We start from the raw sequence: 25,174 nt of genomic DNA on the forward strand, positions 1-25,174 counted from the left end.
TTATGATTATATGTATGTGATAACATGACATAAGATGGTAGCTCCCATCTTACTGGAATTTCTCCTTCCCTTGATGACTTTGAGGAAGTAAGTGGTCCTTTGGAGGGACGCCACATAGAAAGAAACTGCAGAAAGCTTCTAGAAGCTGAGAGCAGCCTCTGCAAACAGCAAGCAAGAAACTACCAAGAACTAAATTCTGCCAACAGCCAGATGGAATTTAAAACTGAATCTTTTCCCAGTCAAGCCTCAGAGGAAACCATAACCTCTGCCAACACCTTGACCATAGCCTTGTGAGACCCTAAGCAGAGGGTCCAGCAGAGTCATGCCCAGACTCCTGACTGATAAAAAGTGGTCAATAAATATGTGTTATTTTAAGCTGCTAATTTGTATATTTGTTATTCAGTAATAGATAACTAACACACTGATACTTTGACTTACCCAAATTGTAACCAGTATATTTTGAGTAAAGTGAGATATGTGCACTGAAATTATTGGGACTCATTGTTCCTATTATTTGATTGACTAGCCTCTGCCATCTTATCAAGCCTGGCTGAGGGATTTAGGTGTATATTTAATAATAAATGAGTTATATTTATAATATACCATTTTAGTGTTTGCATATAATAAACTTTTGGTTAGTAGATGATAATTCAGTTTCCCATATGTTGGTTTGACATGATTCTGTGGTTAAAACTTTTTTTATTAACATTTATTTATTTTTTGAGAGTCAGAGAGAGACTGAGCACAAGCAGGGGAGGTGGACAGAGAGGGAGACACAGAATCGGAAGTAGGCTCTAGGCTCTGAGCTGTCAGCACGGAGCCCGATGCGGGACTCAAACCCATGAAACGTGAGATCATGACCTGAGATGAAGTCAGTCGCCCAACCGACTGAGCCACCCAGGCGCCTCAACATGATTCTGTGGTTAAAAATGTATCAGACACATATATTTAACTCTCCAAAGAGAGATATGACCAGATATTTCATTCAAATCATTAGCATCTTCCAGATGGTAATTAAAATGGGTTAAATCACCTGATCATCTGTAGAAGATAAGACTAAAGACTAGGCTCAAGAAAGAAATGACATTTAAGGGGCATATAGCAGAATCAGCAAAAGGGAAACCAAGTCAGGAAGGTAAGCAGAGGTGTAAGAGAAAGTGATGTCAGGAATGTCAAGAATTTCAAGATAAAGAGAGTACCCTGTCCCCCCGCCAAAAAAAGGAAAAAGAAATCTGAGTTCATCGGGTTTAGAAATTAAGTGATTGTTGACCTTAATGAGATGGGATGGAAGTTAGATTTCAAGGAGACACTAAATAGTTTAGGAATGAGGACGTAGAGGTCAATGTTTACTTAGGCGATAGCTAAAGAGGAATGTTGAATCAAAGAAAGACTTCTTAAGACCCAAGAGACTTGTTTGTTGCCACGAAGAGTTATTAGAAGAGAGGTGGTCAGTGTGGGAAAGGAAGAAGATTGCTATTAAAGCGAGGCCCGGGACTTGGTGAGAGGTAACTGGTGGACAGCATGAAGAAGTAGCCTTAGGTGGGGGAGAACACCTTTCTCTCAGGCTAGAGAGCAAGAAATGAGCCTACATGTGGAGGTAAATACATTCATAGGTATGGGAGTGAGAAGTCTGGGAATTTATATGACTTTTGTTTTCCCATCTGCAGTGAATAAGAGGGGCAGGGCTGAGTAAGGGCTTTAGGGAAGTGGGTAAATGGGTACAAGTGCTGGTGGGAATTAGAGGAATTTCATCATACACAGAGGAGAGTCTTGCCGAGTGGAGGATAGTCTCTAAGAGGTCGTACGACTCTCACCAAAGCTGAAAGCCATCCCACTATGAAATCTCCCTTGGAGTTGAAGGTGAATGGATTTTGGTTTGTCCACTGATAAGAAACTTGAACTTGGTAAATATTTTGTAGCCCAGCTTTTCCAAGGCTGTTACCAAGGCCATCTTTTTTGCACTGATGTGAACTATTCTCATCCCTCTTGACTGACAAATGGAGGCTTTTGTTTTATTTTCAATTTAGCATAACAAAAGAAAAATGAAGGTCTTCGGGTTGAAAGTAAGGAATTCTATTTGTAGGACATACTCCTTGCAAAGGGGTGGCATGCACACCTTCCTCACTAGAAGGGGTAATACTTTTTCTTCTTCCAGTTTTTCAGTCCCCACCTCTTTCTTGATCTGATCTGAGTGAAATGAGGTCAGAATCATCCCTCATTTTTCTCCCTGGCTGGTTCTTCTGGAAGGAGTGCATGCATGCATTACAATTCTTCAGAGATAACTTTTTTTCTTCAGAAGAATCTAAAACCTTTATAAAACTGGAATTGTTTTCCATATCATTTCTTAAATTGAATCTTAAATTTTTGCTCCTGGAGAAATGGTCTATAAAGAAAGCATTCTCCATATCTACATCATCTATGAATAGAGGAAGCTCTGGCAGTGGCTACTGCCAGAGCAAACCTTCAGATCATCTGAAATTATGATAGCAGTTTATTCTTTCATTTAACATAATGAACAAGTACCTGCTATGTGTCTGGTGCTGTTCTAGGCTCCAAATAAGGACTCCTACTTTCAGGGAGATAGCATTCTTATGTGCCTGTGATGGGGGAGAAGAGGGAGAGTAAAACTGAAAGTAAACAGTCTAACCAGTATGTGTTAAAATAATATCCATCAGGGCTGCCTGGGTGGCTTAGTCCAGTCTGTTAAGCACCCAACTCTTGATTTCAGCTCAGGTCATGATCTCAGTCATGAGATCGAGCCCATTGTTGGACTCTGAGCTGGGCGTGAAGGCTGCCTAAGATTCTCTCTCTGGTCCTCCCCATCCGGCGTGCATGTGCTTTCTCCCTCCCTCTTCTGACTCTCTCTCTCTCTCTCTCTCTCTCTCTCTCGCGCGCTCTCTCTCTCTAAGAAAGAAAGAAAGAAAGAAAGAAAGAAAGAAAGAAAGAAAGAAAGAAAATCAAAAGACTATCAGATAGTAATAAGTGAGGAGTATGAGCAAAATAACACAGAGATATTGTGGATAATGACTGGGAAGAGGCTGGCTTTAGACATCTAGCATATGCAGAATTCAGAAGATTATCAGATTGTAACCAGACAACTAAAGAGTCTGCTATTACCTTGGCAAGAACGTTAATGGCATAAGACCTGCCATATACATATTTTTGGAAAGCTGAATCTAAATCAAGAGAGAGGAACTCAGAGACACATCTCTGATATTAGCTGTCCATCTTTTCTTCATAAAAAACAAAACAAAACAAAACAAAACCCTGAAAGCCAGAAGAGTCCAGGAAGCCTCACCGATGAGAAAAATTATTTTTTAGATGTCCAGTCTTTTGTAAATAAATAGTCCTGTTAGTAAACTGGTGTTGAGGTGCTCACCTTTTCCTACTCCTTTGCCTTACATTTTTAAGCAGTTGATTATATAATGCTAATAATACACGTATTGCTGATGAGGGAGCATGGGGGAAGCTGAGGACAAAGTGCAAGCTAGAGCACCCCCTCCCCACTCACCTTCCCCCCCTCCCCGCCCCGCACCCCCGCAGGCAGATGGGATGTGTGTGATATTCCTCAGGCACTCCCGGCTGCCCAAGAACAGAGGAAAGGAAATAAAACAAATGGTTAACTGATAGAGATCACAGTCATACAGGACAATGTCTTGGTAAATCACGAAAAAGGCAATCTTATCAGTAGTCTAATCTCCAGAATGCTATAGACTCCATTTCCTGGAGCCCCAGTATCACCCCTCAATAGTGATATGGGGAACAAAGGCAAGAAGGAAATGGCAGGTGAAATTAAATTTCCTTATAACTTGCAGCCAATTGACAAATACTTGAGGCAAATACAGAGTATACCATTTCTCCAAGAACCCCCTGCAGTCATAATGTTAATGCCTTAGTAGAGGGAAATCTTAGCTTGACAATAGCAAGGCTTCAGGTCTCTTAGGAGTCCTCTTTAGCATATCCAAGTCCCTGTGGAGGCCTCCCTTTGGACTTTACCTCCCCAACTCCATAGTATAAAAACAGCCACTCTTCACAACCCAGTGCAGCTCTTTCTTTCTGCCCACGGTCCTGTCCCTGTGCTTTAATAACATCACCTTTTATACCAAAGACATCTTCAAGAATTCTTTCTTGGTCATTGGCTCCGGAACCCCCATCACCCCAAAACCTCATCACTGCCACTCCCTCTCTCCCCATCTTCACATGAATGCCTCAGACCTCCATCTTTCCTTTCTTTTGTTTAGACTTTGGGTTCTGAACTTACTTTAACTACATTCAGAGTCTGGAAAATGAAGGTTTCTGAGGTTATGTTTGAAAGATCTTTGACTGACAGACTCCCTTTGGCCACACAGAACTGCAAGAGTGGAATAAAAAATGTGGATTTAGTTCAAACTTTGGCAGCTTTTTTCCACCTGAGAAATGGAATCTGGCTGTGGCTAGCCCCAGGGAATGTAAATAGAACCTTACCTGTAATTAACCCAGGGCTTCTCTTGTTCTCGATGCAAATGGAGTTATAATTGCATTTCCTTTAGTAGAATAGAAAGCCTGTGTTTCAGAGGGAGCTGGCAGTTGAATAGAGGACAAACTATCTGTCTAACTATGACAGCTCCCTCCTATCTCCTTCTAGAAAACCTGAATGATAATAAAACTGGAGTTGCATTTGATGTAAGACATATGGTAATTACTATAATAATATTATCACCCAGGTTCTGCAATGGTTTTGTCAGTGAGGTGCAATTTCACATATTGTCTGCGATAAAATCCCCGTTTTTGGTTATTGATAGCAATGCCTTTCTAAAATGGTATAGGTGTTTTGTGACAGCTGCGAAGTTCCTGCTTCATATCCAGGTAATTGGGTTGAGAATAAGGCCTGCATGCTAAAACCTGACGATGTGAGAAGTGGAGAAAGCCCAGGGAATACTGTGAATATTTTGGTAGTTATTAACAGGCTAAAAGGGAAGCCTTTGCTAGTCAGTTCTTCTGAAGCAATGCTGAAGGAAAAAAAAAAAAGAAAGAAAGAAAGAAAGACAGGCCCCTTTAGAAAGCCTCTGTGGAGTCTTCAGTCAGAATTGGAAATCTTGAGCTAATCAAATATATAATGAATCTGTACTTAATATTTTTAAAGCTATATACAGTATTCACAAATTAGACTGTAATTACTTTCATTTCATTCTGCTATTGATTGTTTCATAAGTCAGATTTTACTTTAATTGCTGATTTGATAGAAATTACTTCAGCATAATAAGTATGTGGGTATACAATACATGCTTTTATTTATTGGTCATAGGAAAAATTGGTTCTATAGTATGTTATACTGAACAAGCTGTGTGTATTCGATTTTATAGCTGCTTCCAGGGAGCCAAATATTGAAGACACTAACAGCATGTTAAAATGGACTACTTTAAATCCTTTTTTGGAAATATGTGGGAAATAAATAACAAATAACAGTAGTATGTCAAAGTGATTTTATTGTTTAGATTAATAAAAAGAAACTAACACAATGACCGGATGGGGGGAAAAATCAGATTATGGGTTTTTCTTTTTTTAATGTCCTCTCTTGTGCAGAATTCATTTTTTAAAAATCCCACCAAAGACCCATAAAACAGTGAGCTCTATTCGAGAGTTATTATTTAGGTACAAATCATCACTAGTGGCAATATATTCAGTGAGTGTGGCATTTTATACTCTTGTTGAATTGAATAAATATGTATATGTAAAGGTATAGGTTGGCAAGTTGATTTTGCTGTGAAGTGCTAAATAACTAGAAGTGATGGTAATAATGTGGGAATAAAATTGGTGTTATATTAGTTGGTTATTATGATTTCAATTCCTTGGTTAAATATATATATATTTTTTTTTTGAAAGGGGAAATTGTCCAGATGTCAAAAAATTGAATTGTAAAGTTAGCACACAAACTGAAGACCCTTGGGGGTGCCTGGGTGGCTCAGTTGGTGAAGCGTCTGACTCTCAGTTTCAGTTCAGGTTAAGGTCCCACAGTTCATGAGATGGAGCCCCGTGTCGGCTGACAGCGCGGAGCCTGTTTGGGATTCTCTCTCCCTCTCTCTCTGCCCTTCCCCTGCTCATTTTCTCTCTCTCTCTCTTCTCAAAATAAATAAGTAAATAAACTTAAAAACAAAGAGCTTTGGCCCTCATATTTTATAGCAAAACATTTGGGATTTGTATAAAAGACCTATAACAAGATGGTGATTCAAATCATTTTTGAAATTAAATTCAAGAATTATTATTATTATTAAATGCCTGAAAAGTTCAGACCCTAGGAGTATATATAGCCCATGAACAAAATTAAGTCCTACTGTCATGGGTTTATACTTACATGGGTGTAGATTCTGTGCTAGACCCTTTTTACAACATCTCAGATATAATTGAGTATAACTCATTGAGTTACCTGTACCAATTTCCCACCAAAGTTGAGACTCTGAGTGGACATGTAACTCCGAGTGAAAATGTAACCAGACTAACATGAGTCTTCTCCTTGGTGAGTCACCAATAGAGAGTACACCAGGTGGAATTGTGACCCAAAGTAATCTCTTTTTTTTTTTAATGTTTATTTTTTATTTTTGAGAGGGAAAGAGAGAGAGACAGAGCTATGGAGCATCAGCGGGGGAGGGGCAGAGAGAGAGGGGGACACAGAATCCGAAGCAGGCTCCAGGCTCTGAGCTGTCAGCACAGAGCCCAGCACCGGGCTCTAACTGAGGAACCATGAGATCATGACCTGAATGGAAGTCAGATGTTTGACCAACTGAGCCACCCAGACGTCCTGACACAAAGTAATCTTTAATTGCAGTAAATAAGAAGATCATGGGGAATAATTTCCAAAGCCGGATTCCCTGAGTAGGGATGAGCAAGCTCTTTTATTTAGGATTTAAGATTAATGTTTAGAGAGGGGAGCTTTGTCATCATATGTAAAGGCGGGCATAAAGTTGCACAGCATACTTAGGAAATATGCCTATACATGCATCATATGTTATGTTCATGAAGCTTGTGTTCCTCCTAGGGTGGAGACTTTAACATTATAATGAAACAATGGTAACTGTTGGACACTTTTTGGCTCATCTGCATAGGCGTTGACTTGGTGCCAAGCTCAAGCTGGTTTAAGCTGGGTTAGGCTGCCTAGTTCTTGGTTGGCCAGTAGGTAGTCTAGGGTTATTCTGGTGGTTTAAGACCATTCAGGCTAAGGAATGCAAGGCATTGATGTTCATAGGCTGGAACCTTATCAGTTGACCTGAGCCCAGGCTTCTGCAGAGACAACTAGTGTATTTGTTAGTGGGGCCTGAAAAGAAGCAATGGATGATTAAGGAGAAACAGTTCGCTGAAAAACAAGCTTTACATTTTCTGCTAGTTTTAACCTCATTAACCCTAGGGGGCATGGTTTCAGAAAGAACCAGGAATTGGTTCCTCTCTGACTTTCCAACCTAGCACATGGAACTTTTCTCTAGTGTAATAGATTATCTTCTGTAGAGATAAAAACATTCTTAATTTTTCAAAAGAAAATAAAAGGCAATAAAAACACCTCTAGTTGGATTGAAAATCCCCCACATATTTGTTTGCTCATTGTATTATTATTATTATTATTTGTGTAATTTGTTCTTTGACTATTTTCCAGGGGTCTTAGTATTTTTACATTCATTTGAAGCTTATTATATAATTAAGATTATTATGTTTTTGTGGTATGTATTATAAATAATGTCCCCATCTATCACTTTATTTTGTTGGTACACAGCTCTTAAAGCAAACATCTGATGTATTGTCTTTTGTTTGAAGCAACAGATCTTTCCTTAGATTAAAGAACCAAATTTTCAGTTTACTTGGTTGTTCATACTCTAAAATATAGTAAGGAAAAGATACACACCAAAAATAATGGCCTTTTTCTTCTTGTAAGGGAGCTTTTCCTCTTGGAGAAAGGTTCACGGCAAGTTTCATTGAAGGATGTTCTTTCTTTGAGACATTTTGTGCATGTGTTATTGGAATTTGAGGGGAAGAAATCCTTTCTATGGAGTAGTTCTCTTTGTGGGGTCAACTCCTAATTTGGAGAACATTATTATATGGTAATTAAGTAGTATTTATGAGGTTGCCCAACTGGAGTAAATCTAGGAGATTTATTTTCAGTTTTATAATCACTTAGCTTTTGAAATTGCATTAATTGTTGCACTCTTGAAAATGAATTGTAGATACTAACGGTTTTTCTGAGGCCCCTAGCAGAGGTTATAAGGTGATGTAGTGGAAAGAACATTGTACTTTGTACCAGAAGACGTGGGGTTTTTCATGCAAATGAGGACATGGACTAGATGATTCCAAGGTCCTTTTAGGAATATGCAATTCTAGGACTGTTAGAAAAGTCTTCCACCTTTTAATAGAGGTTATTTTTGTCTTTTTTCTTCTCTTCCTTTCTAGGTTTAGAGAAGTTCAAGAATTCAACTGTACATGTTGAGCCTTAAATATCTGAGTTGGCTCTCAGCTGTATGAATTCCAAATCCAAATAAAAAATTGAAAATAAAGATGTACATTTAGAAGTTAATAGATAAATATTATTTAAACCCATGGTAATAGATAACATGAGAAATACATGAAATCAGAATAATTCAGGATGAAAATCGAAAGATTCAATATAATGGTTCTATAGAAGAGGAACTGGCAAAGGAGACAGGGAACCATGTCCAAAAAGATGCCATTTGGTTGTCCCATTAGATGTAGAATTGGTAAGACCTGATTAGTGTCAAAAAATTAACACAGATAGGGGTGCCTGGGTGGCTAAGTTGGTTAAGCATATGACTCTTGATTTTCACTCAGATCATGATCTCACAGTTGAAAGATTGAGTCCTGCATGGGGCTCCATGCTCAGGGCAGAGCCTGCTTAAGATTCTCTCTCTCCTTCTTTCTCTGCTCCTCTCTTTCTCTCTCTCTCTCAAATAAAAAAAAAGAAAAGAAAAAATAAATTAACATATATTAAATCAAAATAACAAAGAAGTGTAGTCTAAAATTATACAATAATCAAGGTATTGGAAGGTCCATGTAGTTTATCTTATTGATATAATAATTATTGTTTAAATTCCTATGTAATTTAGGATTTTGAATAAAGAGGCCTCTTAACCAGTTGTAAAGGGAAGGAGGATCAGGAAGTCCATCATGAAAGAGGAAATGGTTAATCTGGCCTAAAAAGAATAATGAGCAATGCCAAAGGTGAAGATATTCTAGATAGCAGAAAGAAACTAAGACAAAGCAGGAAAAGGGCATAAATAAAGGATATGTTCAGAAAACAGCATAGGGCAGAGCAGGCTGTAGCCAGTCTTACAGAAGGGAATTCAAGGCTAAGGGGGACAGGTGGGCAGGGTCCTATTAGGAAGAGCTTTAAATGCCATTTGAGGAACTTATGACCAGTAAAGTAATTGGAAGTTACCCAATAAATTTGAAATAGAGAAATTTGTTCTAGATAATCATGTAAAATGGAAATTTAAAAGACATAGAAGAAGACAAATAATTTCTAACTTATTTATTAAGCATAATGAACTAACATTTGAACATATTTAGACTCAGAGAGCTTCCTTTGGTTAGAAGTAGAAGGTGTGAGTAGAAGAAAAGACACTAGACGAGACAGTATCCCCTTGTTCACAAGGTCATTCTCATACTCTATCATCAGTTCCTTGACATCTCCAAGAAACAGGAAATCCCTCGATTCAATCCAGTGTGTCTTCTTCCAGGAAGGAAAATAAACATCCTCTGACTGAACACCAAATAGCTTCTCCATTCTCGTTATTGATGGAAGGATTTTAAGACAGAATCTGAAATCTGAGTGGCATAGGAGAAAAGGGCAGGCAGTTCCCAGGGTCCTAAGGCACCAGTGCTCCAACCTTCATTCAACAAATACCTCTCAATCACCTTTTAAGTGCCAGATATTCAGAAAGTCAGCTGTATCCACTGTTGACAGCCATCAGATGGAACAAATTTAGATGCTTCTCAGGATCATCTGATTTTTTTTTCTCCTCTGATTTACCTGAACAGTATCACTTATCCACATAACTCATTCCCTTCAAATAAGGCCCATGCGCGCTAAGGCTGATTCTGACCAGAATGGAAGGTTAACAGCCTATTTTGTCTCTCATGAGTTCCCCTTACTGTCCCTCAGTCTGTCTGAAATGTCAGTGTGCAAAGCAGGGATGGAATCAGAGAAATAGTTCAACAATAGTGGGTTTCAGGCAAAAGATGAGGTCCTCCATGAGGTTCTCCATGACAGCAGAATTAGATGCAGAACGGTGGGATGTAAAGCTTTTTTCACAGTGAGAATCAATAGCACTTTGTGACCCACTGAAGGCAGCAGATGAGAGGGAATAAGGATTCAAAATAGAATCAGAGGACACAATCCAAATCAGGCTAGGAAGAGAAGCAGAGCTGGGGGACATGTTGGTAGGGTGGAAAGGGGAACTATAAAAAGCTTGTTTTGGATATATTCTTTGGAGATGCCATGTTGAGATTTTAGATAATTGAATATCACCTACCAAACCAGAGAATGGCTTGGGCTGGAGAATACAAGTCTGGGGATCAGCAACATAGGAGTCATTGATCACCAAAAGGTAAAGATAAGATCACAGCAGGAGGTGGTGCAGAACAGAGGTCCTAAAATGGCCTTGCAGGTGGTTTTTCATTTTTGCTTGTCATTTCTTCTCCGTTGTTTTTGATGTTTGCTAACACAAGCTTCTTAAAAACCAAAAGTTTTGCAAAATCAAACACTAAAAAATAATAGGACTTGTGTGGAAAATAAAGATGAGGAAGAGCACTCAAAACCCATTAAGTTTATAACCAGAACCTTAATAAAAATAACAATAACCTCATTAAATTATCGGCACAGTTAAAAATCTGATTAAATTCACAATTGGAGAGCAGTTAGAACATTTTTTTTTTTCAACGTTTTTTTTTATTTTATTTTTGGGACAGAGAGAGACAGAGCATGAACTGGGGAGGGGCAGAGAGAGAGGGAGACACAGAATCGGAAACAGGCTCCAGGCTCCGAGCCATCAGCCCAGAGCCTGACGCGGGGCTCAACTCACGGACCGCGAGATCGTGACCTGGCTGAAGTCGGACGCTTAACCGACTGCGCCACCCAGGCGCCCCGGTTAGAACATTTAAGTGCTACTCTCTTAGCAAATTTAAATTATATACTACAGTGTTATTAAGTATAGTCACTATGTTTTACATTATTGTAAACCTTATTGATCTTGTAGATGAAAGTTTATACGTTTTTACCAACCTTTCTATTTCTCCCAACACTCCCCCTCTCTGGTGCGACCACTTTTCTACCTCTGTTTCTGAGTTAGAGTTGTTTTTTTTTTTTTTTACAGATTCTATATACTAGTGATACCATGCAATATTTATCTGCCTCTGGTTTATTTGACTTAATAATGCCCTCCAGGGCCATGTTGTCGCAGAGAGCAGAATTTCCTTCTTCCTCATGGCTAAATCATGTTCCATTGCACATATATGCCATATCTTCTTTATCCATTCATCTGTTGGTGAACACTTAAATTGTTTCCATAACTTGGCTATTGTGAATAGTGCTGCACTGAACATGAGAATACAGATATATCTCTTCGATATCCTGTTTTCATTTCATTTGGCAATATACTCAGAAGCAGAATTGCTGGATCATAGAGTAGTTCTATTTTTAATTTTTTTGAGGAACTTCCATAGTGATTTCCATAGCGGCTATACCAGTTTACATTTTCAGCAACTCTCTCCTCCACATCTTCACCAACACTTACTATGTCTTGTCTTTTTGACGATAATCATTCTCGCAGGTGTGAGGTGATATCTTGTGGTTTTGATTTGCATTTCCCTGATGATTAGTGATGTGGAGCACCTTTTTATGTAGATGTTGGCCATCTGTATGCCTTTGGGAAAATGTTTATTCAGTTCCTCTGCTCATATTTAAATTGGATTGTTTGGTTTTTTGTTATTGGACTGCATGAGTTCCTTATATGTTGGATGTTAACCCCTTCTCGGCTATATGATGTGTAAACATTTTCCACTCACAGTTTAAAACCATGTTAAATTCCCAATAATTTTTTTAAAAGGAAAATGATGGATAGTTTGATGGCAGATGCTGTAAGGAAGAGTCGAGGCTGCTGAGTTGTAGAAGAAAGAGCAAATGCACTAATTAAGGCAAACACCCACTAGGCATTTCTAAGACAGAGTGCAGGCAAACTTAAAGGAAGAACAAGGAATGAATGTGTTCACCTGGTGTGATAGGATGAAAAAAAACAGTGTAAAACCACCATGAACCTGTACCTGATACTGATGTCAGTCCCCATTACCGGAGGAACATGTGAAAGAAACATGCTTTTTTCTCAGACCCTGTGTGGCTAATAATATTTATGCATGCAATTCATTGCTCTCAGTAACACCCCTGAAGAGATCAAAACTGACTGCATTCCAATTTGAATGCCTTTAGAACTAAGGTGTTAAATATACATTTGCCATAGGCTCCACCACTCCCTATTGTCTTATATCCCCTCATCTCCCATCCATTTCACACATTTATGTTTCCTGCTTTGTCGCTGCTGCATTTTTACTTGCAGGTGCCCTTTTGTGGAGAAGAAAAGAACTTAGAGGCAAAGCTCCCATTTAAGGGCAGCCACCAACTAAAAACCGATCATCAGAGAGGTAGATGGAACATTGAGAGAAAATGTTAGAGCTGAAACCAGAGGAGGAGAGCATTTCAGAAAAGTAATCATGATTATAAGATGCTGTGGGGAGGTCTTACGAGATCCTTGGATCCTGAGTAGTACAGCTTTGGTAGTTCTAATAAGAGCAGCTTTTGTATGGTGTGGTGGGGGCAGAGTCAGGCTGCCACACCAGGGAAAGGAGGCTGCAGAGAGAGAGAGGGAGGGAGGGAATGTGCTCCACTCTTTCACGAGGTTTGATAAGGAAGGAAAGGAGAGAGGAGCACTGTGTTTACAGAGAAATATGTTGAGAGAATTCTCTTTGTAGCACAAGGAAACTTTGTACATATTCTTTTTAGAGTGAGGAGACGTAGCTGCTGGCGAGGAAAAGGAAAATGTTTGAAGATGAGAGACCAAGAGCAAGACTCAGTGGAGCAACTCTCCAGTCTTCCATTTCATGATTTGATTCACTAGACAAGTGTGGACTCATCTTTGTTTCATTTCGAGCTCCTTCTGACTGGAAGTGTCACTTCTGGCAATATATTTACAGATTCTCCCCTGCCCCCTCCATACCCATCCCCTCCCCCAATAACTGCTCTATGTAGTTCCTTTGTTTTTAAATTTTTTTAAATGTTTATTTTTGAGAGAGAGAAAAAGAGAGAGAGAGAGAGAGCAAGTGGGGGGAGGGGCAGAGAAAGAGAGAGACAGGATCTGAAGCAGGCTTTGCATTGACAGCAGTGAGTCCAATGCAGGGCTTTAACTCATGAACCTTGAGATCATGACCTGAGCCGTAGTGAGATGCTCAACTGACTGAGCCACCCAGGGGCCCCTCCCTGTAGTTCCTCTGTAAAGATAACCTGTGCTGTAGTAGTGTCTACCAGAAGCCATCTGCTGACAATGGAAGAGTGAGGAGCCAATGCAGGTCACATCTGCTGTGACACAGCCCTGAAGGTGCTTAGCAGATGAGCGGACCCCCTTTATTGCTGAAATATCGCCTGTCTCATTATGTTTAACATTTCAAACATTATTAATTTTTAATTATTTACATTTAATTATCTGCTTTACTTAAGCATCCAAATTCCACAGCTAATGTTCTCAATGAAATATTTACTAAACAATCAACCCTCTTGGATTCCACAGAGCTGAATGTTTTCAATTTGCAATAAACCTTTCCTTTGCACACTAGTGTTCTGGAGGTGACTGCACTCTGGGCTCTTATGGCTTCAGCTGCAGCATCCGTTCTGTCTCAGGGACACTCTGTCAACTCTAATGGGATAGATTGCCCTGCTGCACATTAGTGTTAGCAGGTTGAGCGCGACTGGGACACTCACACCATCTCCCTTCTCATTTCTCTTCTGTTAGGGCTGGAAACACATTAACAAGGAGCCAGTTCTGGCGATAGAAAAGTGAAACAAACTTATTTGCGGTCAAAAGGCAGAGGCATGATGAAAACTAATCATTGCTCCCACAAGAGGTGGTCACTCACACAACTGATTAGCCAGGCAGCCTTTCCATGGCAAAATCAGGACCCACAGTGAATGGGAATGCCATTTTCAGAACCAAGGCCAAGGGAAACAGGCTTATCCATCTTGTTATCCCTGCCACTCCAGAACTCCATCATCCTTTGTGCAGAAGGAGGGGGCTCATGGCCAACAAAACATGCACTGGCTTCAATTTGTTTTCCAGGATTGAAGACAGAGGGAATTATGCTAATCTACGTATATTCACTAGTGAGGGCTCCCTTGTTACCACTTACAAGATCACAACGGGGTTGATTATGTGATGTATACAGCATAGTGGTTAAGAGTGAGGGACACAGGGAGTCTGGGTGGCTCAGTTGGTTGATCATCCAACTCTTGATTTTGGCTCAGGTCATGATCTCATGGGTTTGTGGGATTGAGCCTCACATCATGCTCTGAGCTGACAGTGTGGAGCCTGCTTGAGAGTCTCTTTTCCTCTCTCTCTCTGCCCCTCCCTGCCTCATGTGCACATGTGTGTGCATGCGCGCACATTCTCTCTTTCTCTCAAAATAAATAAATAAACATGAAAAATAGAAGTGAGGGATATGAGTTAGACATTAATCCCACAGGTATTTACTGATCACCTGCTCTGTGCCAGGCGCTGTGCTAGGCACCAAAGAGATCAGCAAGGAAGACAGATGTGGTTGCTAACTTCATGGATCTTCTATTACAATGAATTTAAGACTCCAGGATTTGAGTCAGGACTACCACTTACTAACTGAATAACTGGATAAGTTAATTAACCTCTCCAGGCCTTAATTTTCTACCTATAAAATGAGAATAATCAGAGGACCTCCTCATAGGGTAGCTGTGATGGGTATTTAATTATTTACATGCAAATGCATGTAAAACTCAGAAATATTAAGACCAACACCTACGGCTGGTTTCACGGGGTTGTTGTAGCTTAGCTACGCATGTATAGTTTCACTAAAGGCCTGTATTTGAGACATTTAACAAAATTAGCATTTTAATTATGAGTATTAAATTAAAATTATCCTTACTGGGCACAGGTCTCGCTTAAGTAGCAGTTGGAGACAAGATACAGAGGATGTGGCTGCAGTGACCAGATGTTAGGGAGGCTGGATTTCTGAATTTGGGTAATGGGTCAGACACATTAGTATAATACCTGGCATGAAACAAGTGCTCAATAAATGCTAGTTGTTGTTAGTGTTATTATGATTATTAGGCCCTGAAGCCTTCATAAGTAAATAAAACTGACTTAATGGAGCACAAGTGTGGTGTTTATATGTACCAAGTAACTAATAAATGTGAGCTCACACGTACGCACGTGTGCACATGCACCCACACACACTTCAGTCTGCATCTTTATGGCAGGCTATTCCAAGCGTGTACAAAATGGAAAGGACCTTAGAAATAATATAATCTGGCTCCCTCAGGATGATGGAACTTGGGATTTGGAGAAGTAAAGTAGCTTGCCAAGTCACATAGTGAGTAGTAAAGTAGGAATTAAAATCTGCTCTTTTGCCCCAGCTGGAGAAGGTCTACTGTATCCACACTGCCCCTCTTCTCACCGCTTCATTTCCTACCCAATGATGATGAGGAGGGACACCTACACCACAGGGGCAGACTGCAAACATCTTGCCCTTCATGCCAAACATAGTTACAAGCTTTGGAGGGAAGCAATTTTGCCTTTCCTGGCTCCTCCCCTTTCTGCCTCCTGTTTGGTTCATAATGAAGATAAAACCCAAACACAAAAGGTGTAAGACTGACAAACATAGCCAGTCTCACTGGGTGGCTATGGCTCAGTTGTGCTTGTTATAGATTCACTAAAAACTTTTGTTTGGAGCCTCACAAAATTAGCATTTTAATTGTGGGTATTAAATAAAAACCGCCATTACTGAACTCAGCTCTAGTTAAGTAGCAACTGGAGACAAGATATGGAAGATGTGGTTCTAGTGACCAAATGTCAGGACTGACAACTCTGTGGGCCAGACATTCTGTTAATCATACAAGGCCTCTTAAATCCTGCTTTTTAGTCATTCTTAAATAACCAGTGTTGCGCTCAGCTGTTGGCACAGAACATGTGACATGCACACTCAGGAACATTAGTAGACAGCTTCTTCTAAAATGGACTTGAGGGGGGGCGCCTGGGTGGCTCAGTCGGTTAAGCGGCCGACTTCGGCTCGGGTCACGATCTCGCGGTCCGTGAGTTCAGGCCCCGCGTCGGGCTCTGTGCTGACAGCTCAGAGCCTGGAGCCTGTTTCAGATTCTGTGTCTCCCTCTCTCTGACCCTCCCCCGTTCATGCTCTGTCTCTCTCTGTCTCAAAAATAAATAAAACATTAAAAAAAAAATTTTTTTTAATGGACTTGGGAAACAAGAGTGCAGCGTGAACATGGGGAAGCAAAAGAAAGCAAGAAAGTATGCAACCATGAAGCGAATGCTTAGTCTCCAAGATCAGACGCTTAAAGAGAAGGATAGATTGAAACCTAAAAAGAAAGAAAAGAAAGATCCCAGTGCACTCAAGGAAAGAGAAGTCCCCCAACATCCTTCCTGCTTATTCTTCCAGTATAACACACAGCTGGGCCCACCTTACCACATCCTTGTTTATACCAATGTTATCAACTTTTCCATTAAGGCCAAATTTGACTGGGGCGCCTGGGTGGCTCAGTCGGTTGAGCGTCTGACTTCGGCTCAGGTCATGATCTCGTGGTTCATGAGTTTGAGCCCTGCATCGGGCTCTGTGTTGACAGCTCAGAGCCTGGAGCTGGCTGCAGATTCTGTGTCCCCCTCTCTTTCTGCCCCACCCCTGCTTGTGCTCTGTCTCTGTCTTTCAAAAATGAACATATATATATATATATATATATATATATATATATATACATAAAAGCCAAACTCAATACAATCAATGATGGACTGTCCGTATGCCAAGTGTGTCCCTTGTATAACTGACTGTAATGGCTGAAACTGAGAAGTTGGGGCAAAAGTATCGAGTGGCTCTAAGGATTGCCAAGGATCCAAGATTTGAATGATTACCATGCACACACAAAGGAACCTATGCAAATGACTTCTTAGTACAGAGAGTAACTCAGCACAAGTATTACATTGTGGCCACAGTTGACCAGGACCTTAAAGGAAGGATCTGGAAGATCCCTGGAGTGCCCATCATGTACATTTCTAACCATAGGTACAACATTGAGCGGATGCCAGATGATTATGGAGCCCCTCGGTTCTAATTCTAACACTCTAAAGAGAGTTCCTCTGCCTTCCTTTACCAACTTTTTCTGTTTCCAGTTCATGTAGCAATACGTTATAACATGAATTATTCTCCTTCTTACCCATTTGCTCTGTTATGAGCTGAGTATGGTTAAATACACTCACTTTTGATGTTGTTTTGAAATTGATATTTTGTATCATTTTGAATTTTGTCACATCTTTTTATAAATCAGATGATTGCACACATAAAAAAATTAAAAAATAATAAAATGGACTTGGATTTATCTTTAGATCACTTAATTTCCATGCTGAGGAGTTCACATTACTGTCACCATAATAGGCACTGTCATCATTGACTTTTCCGGTGACGTAGTGCACAGACTTCTGCTTGAACCCCACAAATTGAATTCAGAGAACTGGTTGCTGTAGTTGATCAAACAGTGGCTCCCAAAAAGATATGTCCACTTCCTAATCCCTGGAACCTGTAAATGTGACCTTATTTGGAAAAAAGGGTCATCGTAGATGTAATTAAGGATCTTGAGATCATTCTGGGTTACATGGGTGAGCCCAAAAATCCAATTTCAAAGTGTCCTTACACATGAAGACAGAGGCAAGGATTGGAGTGATGCACCAGCAGGCCAGGACTTCCCGGAGCCACCGGAAGCTGGAAGAAGCAAGATATGATCCTCTCCCTACAGTCTTTGGGAGGTAGTGTGTCCCTGCTGACAACTTGATTTCTGGCTTCTAGACTCCAGATCTTTGAGAATTTCTCTTGTTTTAAGCCACCAAGTGTGTGGTGATTTATTATGGCAGCTCCAGGAAAGTAATACACACTTGCCAACTACAAGTCCGGGGCTTCCTAAATGAGAGGTGTTGGATGGGGCAAGGGAATTCAGAGTCAGTTCTGAAGAGCACTAGGGAAGTGGGTGGAGAGATGGGCGGGCCTCTGAGGTAGGAGGGGCCTCTGAGATTCTGGAGGAAGTGTTTACATATCCTCTGCACTGTGCTTCCATTTTAAAGGGACTGCTCATTTGCTTGTTTTCTCACCCATGCTTCCAGTCTTCCCTTCCTCCTATGTATGTGGTGAAGGGATGCCCCAAATTTGCCTTTTTCTTCTAACCTGTAGTATAAGAACAATTTGGACCTCAGAGTCAACCATTTTAGCAAACAATATTTCTTAAATTGTTATTTAACTATTTCTATTGTTAACTCAGCATTCATTTTCCCTTTACCATTCATTCTCACCCATTTGTCACATGACAGGCCAATGTTCTCTTAAGACTGGTAAATTCATTTACGGTGGATCAATCAGTCAAGCTGCACCCAGAAGACCACTCTTCAAAATTACTGGAACATTTGGTATTTCCAATATCAGAGTTTGCTAGCATCTGGAGAAATGCCTACTAATGTTCACACATTTGTGCATTCCTTCATTTGGTCTGTGAAGATGTTTGTTAGGCTTTGTGTGTGCCAGGCACTGTGTTGGGCACAGAATGCTCAGGTTCACAGAGCAGGCATAGTGCTGCCCTTCTGGAGCTGTGGGCACAGTAGCACATCTCGATCTTGACAGAGCAGACTTGGTGTTCTCTGAGATTAATTTGAGATCTAACTTCACTGGTTTTCTCTGGAACCCTTCCCTCTTCCCACCTGCATCAAGGCAACTTGGACTCCCAAAAGAAAGTTCTAATATCAATGAGAGTGTCCACAGAGCTTCTGGGAACGTCCCCTCCCCACTCACCCTCCACTTCCACAGGCATCTGGAGTAACTCTCCCCACCCCAAGTCAAGAAAGAGCCTGATTCAAAATCCACCAACAGCTGATTTGCACTGGATTTGTCACCCATGTGTAGCAATCTGAAGACTTAGCCCTCTAAAAGGGTCATTTGAGCTATCATAACATAAAGAACAACTCCGATTTTTGCCCTAAAGTGATAACAACATTCAGAGTGGGAATTGTACTTACGGAGAGCTTGACTAGCCAGTTCCGCTTGTTTCTCACAAATAGTCTCTGCCTCTTCCCTCTAGCCACAACTTAGGTTTATTGAGATATTGCTCTGACCTGCACTGCTCTAAGCATATTTAGAAGTTATTAACTCATTTGCTCCGCCTAACAACCTGAGATTGGTGCTATCATTCCCATTTTACAAATGAAGAAACTGAGGTAAAGAGAGGTTAAGTTACTTCCCAGTTTTCAAAGTGGCAGAAAGGGTTTGGTAGTTTGGCTCCAGAGTCCACAGTTTTAAGCACTGTACCAGGCTGCCCTCACAGGGTCAAAGTATCAGGCATTGGTAACCTATGTGTGGCTGATGGTTGGTTAGCGAATCAGCAGTTGAACAACAAGAACCCAGGTTCTTTAACTACAGATACTCCTCTCTCTGCCCTGGGTCATATAAAAAAATAATTGTAGAAGAAAGGGAGATTGAAAAATAAAGTGCAAGGCAATGCAGTAAAGCCTCATTTTTCACTGATTTGAAAGACTTCTTGATCAGACAACACCCTCTCCAAAGTAGCCTTCCATACCCCACAGGGTGAGACCCAGCTGTGCTGACTTCTGCCTCGGAGCTTGCAGTCCTGAAGCATTGCCAGATGCAGTGTAGGAACCCTCAATACAGCAGCTGTTTATAACAGTTTGGGGAGGAAGCGAGCTACCTCGTTCCGTCTATGAACAATCAGAGACACAAGTAACAGGAGAGTTTAACTAGAACCTTTTTGTTCCTCAAAGTCTCAGTATAAAAGTCATGCTTTTAGTTCATTACTGTGACAAGACATGACAATTCACTGAGATGACTTCTAAACCGTGAAGGTGTGTTAGTAACCAAAATTTGGTTAGGACACATGTGAAATCGTGTGGGATTTCTTTGGAGTACACAATGCCTGGATACTGCATTCTTTTTAATGGAAGCAGGGTGTGGTTTGCGCATATAGGGTGGAGAGTTGTGGGTGCTCAGCAGGTAATTTATTTCGTGGTCATGGGCTGATGAGCACAAGGGTCCAAGGGCAGGCGGATCAAAAGAGAGGAGGACTGTGTGCCCAGGTGCTGTTTCTCTTACCCTAAGGCTGCCCGAGGCAATAGTTTTCATCCGGTAGGACACAGAAATGCTTCCCCTGATATACAGTGCCAGGAATCTAGAGGAAAACATGTCCTGGTTCTGTCTAGAACACTAGTAACAATTCCTGTGGAACGGCTTTCATTTTTTAAAAGAGAGAACTAGATGACTATTGTGTCATTTCCACAGCCAACAGTTTATAGGTCAAGATGATCTGGAGCTAAGAAATGTAATATTCATTATGACACAGCATGACAAAGAGAGTTTTGTTTGGTAAAGAATTTTCCTTTAATCAGAGGCCCAGGAAGGATGAATATAAAAAGGTCTTTAGCATTCCAAGACAAATTAGATGGCCCCCTCTCTGTCTCCCTTTCTTATCTTCCTAATTATTTATTCTGCACCCCTTACCCACCCACCGCCAAGAATGTAAACCACATGAAGGCAGGGATTTTTGTGTTTGCTCCTTGTGGTATTCCCTGTGCCTTGCACAAAGCCTGGCACATGGTCCCTCTTCAATACGTAAACAAATGAAGAGTGAGTGAATTGTGATCTGAAGAACAACCCTCCCAAAAGAATTCATTTGTTAAAATAAGCTAGCGCATTGCCTATAAAGCAGCTTCCTTCATTAAGGGCAGGCCTGTAGGTTAACTTGCGATAGAGTCTGTGATTCCAGCATCCAGCCTAATGACATGGCTCTTCCACGGACAGTGCTCTCTGCTTCCCTCCACCAGTTGTTCTTCCCTGGCATTTGTTCTGGATCTGTAGTTATAGCTTTTCTTCCTGAGAATCCACCTGAGGAGAGGTTGTGTTTTTCTTACACTTGAAGCTTAGCAAATTGAGTAAAACCCACTTAGGCAAACACCTGACCATCTTTTGAATTGTAAGAGACCTGGAAGCTGAAGACCGATGTTGCTAATTTGAGGGATGCCTGGCAGCTCGGGCCCAGCTTTGGGCTCAGCGTGGCTTTCCCGGGCAGTCAGGACTGTCTCTGGATTCTGTCCTGGCTCAGCAGAAGTGCAGGGCAATGCCAGAACGGCAGGGTGAAATGGATCCATGGCGGGCCATCCGTGGTGGGCACCTGGAAAACCCTCCTTACCGTGTCCTGGCCCATCTGGCATTCTAAGATCCTAGGATTGCTCGAAACCTAGTAAAAGGTGTCCAGAGGGCCCAGGGTTAACACGGTGTTGTTCCTCAGGTACAAGATTATGGTTTCCAATAAAATGATTTGTGATGCCTGAGGTGATTTTGTGGGAGAAAAAAAGGAAGATTAAAAAGGCTGTGTCAAAATAGTGTTTTGATTAGACCAGAAGCATAATTCTAGAAAATGGAAAGTAGTAGAAATGTAGCAGAAAATGAGCCTGGGGCCTACCCTCCCGGGATGAACCGAGGTCATAAATCATCCCCTCTGTCCCCAATTTTTCAAGTGTGATGTTTTTTTCTACATTTTGTAGACTTAAATATTCTACATTGTGGAAAAAATAGCTAATGCATAATCCCTTACGTTTAAGCTCATATTATGATATTTGCCATCTTTTTAATTTGGGGAAGATATTTCATCTACCCTGTTTTGGAATATATATGATCTTGTGCTTTACTTTCTTATGAAGGAGGGGAGAGTAAATCAATAAGCTCCTTGGTTTAGGGGGAACTAATTACTAAATTTCCCTCCAGTTCTGCAGGCTGACAACAGGCTGTTTCCTTCCTGACAACTGAACTTTGCATCCCAACCTCCATTAGTCTTAATAGAAGCCATGCATTCTCTCCCCGTCGCTGTGATATAAGAATAATTTTTCCTCCGAGTGGAATAATGGTTGTGAAGTCATTTAGGTATTCACAGAAAAAAATAGCCTTTTGCTGTTGTTTTTTATCGATTCCCAGAATGAGGCTAAGAGTAACCCTGCTCCATTTTACCGTAAATACTATTAATCGAGAGAGGAGTTCTAGTGTAGAGAGACGATTGATTTGAATTTAAATGAGTTAATATTCAGAATTTCCATCAAGACTCAGATAAAACAACAAAATCATCCAGTGACTGTGGCTAAATTGTAGAGCTTCTGTTTAGACTGAACAAAAGCTTGCATCTTCAGTGCACCAGATATGAAAAAAGATCGTAAACACTCCACTCCCCAATCCTGTTGTACATGAGATCCCAAAAGTACATGCTTCACCTCCACCATTACTGATTTATTCATTCCTGACCTCATTCCCAAGGCAGCTCACCCATTTCTTCCACCTGTCCAGAACCAATGTCTTCTTTTAAATGAGAATTTTTCACTCCAGAAAAATAGGTTGACTTTTGAATTTGACAAAGTAGAGGTTGGAGTTATGGTGCTGTTTTAAGAGAAGTGGGGAGGCCAGATTCCCAATCTACATAATAATTCAACAGAATTTAAAGCTGTCTTTAGCACTTTGCATTAGAAGCAAGTAATTACCTCCAACTGGAATGAAATGAGGGTCAAGAATGGTTTCGAGCAATCAAGTGGAAGTGTTACTTGCTTTATTGAACATGCTAATACAAAGCTGTATTCAGAAGAGTTAAAGGAGAAAAATTCCTCCAACCCAAATTGCCTTCTGAGCTTTTTTGCAAGAGTGGGCCAGAATGTTGTGTAGCTGATAAAAAGTCTCAGTTGTTTAGTGTTAACACTTTAAATGACTTCACCTAGGAATTTTAGTGATTCTGGACTTATACTTTTGTATCTAATTTTAATGATGCGTTCTCTGTACCTAAGGATAAGTGCACATCCATTCTCTGTGCATGTAACTTAACTATGTATCTCAAATGGGTGTGCCTATTTCAAATGGTTAGCTTGGCATCCTACCAGATTATAAAATTAATTTAAGTAGATATGAATTATACAATTTTAGTAGGTGGAAATATTCGCTGAGTCAGTTTCTTCTTGTGAAATACTAGACTTATAAACATACTTATCCAAACTCAAACACATTTTTTATTTACTCAGGCATCCATGATTCTAATCTGCATGGGCAGCAATTCAAATTCATAACAAGAATTTATTTATTAGCAACAATTTAACTTAAAGAATAAAAATGCAATCAGATCCAGAATTCATGAATTTGCTTTTTCTTTTTTTTTTTTTTTTCATTAGACACTAACCAAAGTCTAGGATGAGTACTTTATACACCTAGGTTGATCATAATATAAATAATTCTGGCTTAAGAATTATGTCTTGTAGCTTTTTAAAAAATGTTCTCTATCATATAACGGGAAATAAGTGGATGTTAAACTTGGTTAAATGATTCAAAAAGACAATGTAAGTGAGACAAACTATTTAACACATCATGAAGTGGGCAGTCTCTATTTTCAAGGGTCCAGAGAACTGCAAAATGGGGTGGAAGCAGGAAGCTTTCATAGGATGAAGAATAAGGAACAGGAAGAAGGAAATTTAAGTGGATTAGGAAAAAGAAAGTAAACATAGAGCCCAGAGTTGGCTTGGTGTTTGGGATTGGCTGACTGGATAAACCATGTTCCTGGTCAAGTGCAGCAGCTACAGGGACATGAAAGTTCTCCAGGTCTGTTTGCTGGCATGACATCACCAGGCAGGAGCAGCTCCATCTTGGGCCTAGAAGTTCATTTGGACAGCTCTTTAAATAAGTACATTGATTTTATTTTTTTATTTTTTATTTTATTTTTTTTTTGGTTTATTTTATTTTATTTTTTAATAAAATTTTTTTTTAATATTTATTAATTTTTGAGGGGGGGCAGAGAGAGAGAGAAGGAGCTGTCAGCATATAGCTCAACATGGGGATCGAACTCACAGACCACGAGATCATGACCTGAGCCGAAGGTGGAAGCTTAATCGTCTGAGCCACCCAGGCGCCCCTAAATAAGTAACTTTAAGTGATAGATTGTTAAAATTTAAATTAGATCATGGTTATTAAAAAGTTACAAAATTATTGAAGGTTTATAGTTCAAAGCCATCTGAAGTATTTAATTCACCTTAAAAGTTTTATCTTTTATCTTAAAAAGTTTTTTCTAGTACACATTAAAACAAACAAACAAAAGGGAACAGTTAGGTAAAACTAGGACTTTGGAAAAAGTGTTCAAAGCAGAGGAGAAAATTTGGGCATGTGTATAAATTCCCCTCAAATCCCTCTCTATTGCAAAAGTTTTATCTTTCATCTTAAAAGTTTTTTCTAGTACACATTAAAACAAACAAAAAAAGGGGAACAGTTAGGTAAAACTAGGACTTTGGAAAAAGTGTTCAAAGCAGAGGAGAAAATTTGTGTGTGTGTATAAATTCCCCTCAAATCCCTCTCTATTGCACTGACACATTCATATTGTGAAGCAAGATAATTGGAGAGGATCTCTGGAAAAATGCAAAATTGTTAATTCTGCAGAAGTCTCCTGTAACCCTTGCTTGGCCCCCTTTTCATCCCCTGATGAGATGGACTTGATAGATCAGAGGAAAATTTGGGAAAGGGTAACAAATAAACCCTAAGAGTACATTGTTTACACATTAAGGGTTTATCTGCACTCACTCAAAGTCCAAAATGAACCGGATGTCCCTTTCCATCTTGTAACCGGCAAGGTTTAAGTGCATCAAAGAAAGAGAGAGCTGAAAGTTGTTCCAAGTGTTTGTAACGGCCAGGTTGAAAAAAGCTTGGTGATACTTTCTCCCACATTTCACTGACCGCACTCAGCCACATTATCCCGACCTAATGCAGTGGAGGTGGGGCAATGTGAGGCCAGCAAGAGGACATGAGGTGGGACTTACAGTCTCTGCAACAGGACATTTGCTGACTC

At 40.2% G+C, this 25,174-nt stretch overlaps 1 protein-coding gene and 1 pseudogene across 1 annotated transcript in view; both read left to right on the forward strand.

Annotated features, from left to right (window-relative positions):
- The window catches only part of ST6GALNAC5 (ST6 N-acetylgalactosaminide alpha-2,6-sialyltransferase 5), a 171,666-nt gene that overhangs the window by 55,026 nt on the left and 91,466 nt on the right, over positions 1-25,174 (forward strand). The window lies entirely within an intron of this gene.
- On the forward strand, positions 16,528-17,383 carry LOC122227641 (annotated as a pseudogene).

The sequence above is a fragment of the Panthera leo genome, chromosome C1, assembly GCF_018350215.1.
Source record: "Panthera leo isolate Ple1 chromosome C1, P.leo_Ple1_pat1.1, whole genome shotgun sequence".
Classification (NCBI taxonomy): Eukaryota; Metazoa; Chordata; class Mammalia; order Carnivora; family Felidae; genus Panthera; species Panthera leo.